Raw genomic sequence first — 3070 nt, 5'->3', positions numbered from 1 at the left:
CCGCGCCGCCGCCCCCGCGCCCCACTACTGCAGCTCCCCCGCACCGCCGCCCCCGCGCCCCCGCGCCCCGAGCCAGAGGAGGAGGACGAGTAGGAGGAGGAGACGGAGGCGGCTGACGCGGAGCAGGAGGCCGCGGAGGACGAGCTGCTAGACCGCAAGCAGGCCCAAATCTCCCGCGTCGTCGAGCAGGAGGCCAACCCCAACCTGCGTCTCATCCACACCCTCACCACCATCCACGTCGTCGAGCAGGAGGCCAGGTAGTCCGCCCATCCCCTCTCTCTCCCCCTTCCGCATGCTGGTAGATAGGAGTAGGAATAGCTTACTGCCGAATCGACCAGCGTAATTAGGCACACAAACTTGTGCTTGCTTGTGCTCATCTAGTTCCGCAACTACTCGTGAGCAACGCCGGGATTTCACCCGTGTAAGCCTGAAAGAAGCCATTCGTCTATGTAGGTGTGTTTTGCTTCCTGTATATCTGTTCACCAGCAGTTAGCAGTCGCATCTTGCTTCTCGTCCAAACAAGCAAATTAACGGAGCAAACTCGTGTGCGGTCAGCGATCGAGTTTCAGGCCATCCTGTTCCTATAGACACTCTGCACAAGTTCTTGGATCCTGTTCTTATAGACAGTCTTCACAAGTTCTTGGCTTTTGGGTCAATACATTGCTGCTCTAGTGCATTTTATTGGTAGTGCCTTTCACTGCATTTTATATCTATAAGCAAGGTCTCAGTTCTGTAGTTATATTGCAACTAGAGTATTAATATTTACAAAGGGAGTAACTGATAAAAAGCTCATGTTTCTGTACTCTGCTTCTAGTGTCATAGTGAACTAGCGGTAAATTGTAGAAAGTTGTAGCAGGCATTGGCTATTGCCCAGCTGGGGTGTTGGCTAAATTCTTCATTGCATCCTGGCCCATCGTAGAGTAATTTTAGGAGTAACTTGAAATGGAGTATAACTTTCCATTCTATAACTTGCTGTGAATTACTCTAGGTCAGTGCCATCCTCTTGTACTCAAGAGTATTTTTGTCACAGTGCCATATAACATCAAACCTACTCCTGCATTTTTCTACTCAGGAGTATAAACTGCATTTTGACAGCGCCATAGATTGTAGGAGTAATAAAAATGCTAAGGTGCCATATAAATATTTGCCTTTTGCTTGGTAGGTGTTTGTGATAATGCTTGCAAGGGGCAAATGTTTAAACAAATATAAATATTTGAATGGCCAGAGATGGGATGTGCAGTCCATCAAGGGGGCACGACACAACCTGGGATGAGCTATGCCACTTTGCTTATTATTCTTTCCTGAGATAAATAGTAATAAAAATGTGCTTGCTAGCTGCTGCCACTTGTAGCCACGAGACAAGTTCAGTGTGCTATCATTATCATTAATCATGCCCAGGTTAAAAGACAACAGCAATATGCCCAGGTTAAAAGACAATATCTCTGGTTTTTTGGCAGTAATAATAGCCTTGTCACTACCTACAGTAGAACAACCTGGGACTACTCAAGCAGTGCAAGCAAGCAAAATTGCAAGCTACTGCTGCTGCAAGCAAATTCTGTTAAAGCTTCCTTGGTTAACATTCTGGTTGTAGCCCGGCTTCTTATTCTTGCTACTGTTGCTGTTGTTATTCTGCTACTGTTGTGTTGTTATCTGCTGCCGCTGGTTTCTTCTTGCTGCTGCTGCTGTTATGCCTGTATTCACAACTGCTGCTACTGTATTTGTGATGATGTTGTACTTGTTATGATGCTACTTGTGATCTTCTGAAATGACCCATTGGCGACTTCATTACGCGGGGATAATGATTTTGCAGGTACCCCGAGAGGCCCTTGAGTTTGCCGGAATGTCGATTAACTTCTATTCCGGCAAATTCGGGTACTCCATATGTTTTATGATCTGTTGTAAGGGTACTAATTGGTCTCTTCTGCTGCTTATCAGAGATGGCGGGAAGCAGCCACCGCCGCTCTGCGACACCATAGTACGAGTTGGATGCTTCCGAGTTCTTCACTATCATACTTGGGACTTCAATATCATCCATGACGCAGGTATATAAAACGAGAGATCTCCCCTTCACCCATCTCATTATGATATCTGTTGTTTGCCTACATCACTCATTGTCCCAAACTGCAGAGGCTGCCTGACAGTTTTATGAACATGCTGATGGGTGAAGATTCGGCAAATAATGTGAAGCTGCGACAGGACGGCAGCGGGTTTCGTAGGCTGTGGGATGTGGAGTTGGTGATCAAGGAGGGCCACATGTACTTGTCTCGTGGGTGGGAGAAGTTCTACCGTGCCTACGACCTGCGGCTGGGGTACTTCCTTGTCTTCATGTACGACAACGACGCCACCATGCTCATCGTGAAGGTGTTCAATGCGACTATGTGTCGCATGTGCTACGCTGAAGATTATGATGCCGGTACGTTCTGCCTCTTCTTATTCCTCTACATTTGGCTTTGTCTCACATCGATTGTTAACGGTCATTGTTGCATTTGGACAGGTAATGGGAGCAGCAGCAGCGACAATGGCTACAGCCAAAGCAGCAGCGACCATGGCTGTAGCGAAAGCAGTAGTGATTCTGGCTGTAGCGAAAGCAGCAGCGATTCTGGCAGCAGCATAGACAACAAGAAGGATGATCCGGATTGGAGTGCGGGAGAAGAGGAGCAGAGTGGGGATGAGGAGCTGCAGGATGACGATGCGCATCAGGCTGAGGATGACCTAGCGCTGGTGGTGGCTGACCAAGGGCAAGAGATGGTGGTGGCTGACCAAGGGCAAGAGATGGTGGTGGCTGACCATGGGCAAGAGATGGAGGTGGCTGAGGATGACCTAGCGATGGTCGTGCCTGAAGGTGGCCTCACGATGGTGGTGGTGCCTGACAATGACCACGCATCGGTGGTGGCGCCGACGATCCCACAGCTGGGCGACATGACCACGCCAATTGAGGTAGAAGACTACATCCCACTGCCTCCACCGCCTCCACCACCTCGTCGCTCTTGGCGCATCAACCTGAGGAAGGAGAAGGAGAAGAACAATGCATGAGAACTGAACTTTGTCAGGTATGTCAGATCTCCAAAAT

The sequence above is a fragment of the Triticum dicoccoides genome, chromosome 1A (genome assembly GCF_002162155.2).
Source record: "Triticum dicoccoides isolate Atlit2015 ecotype Zavitan chromosome 1A, WEW_v2.0, whole genome shotgun sequence".
NCBI lineage: Eukaryota > Viridiplantae > Streptophyta > Magnoliopsida > Poales > Poaceae > Triticum > Triticum dicoccoides.
Note: the sequence above shows the minus strand (reverse complement) of the source record.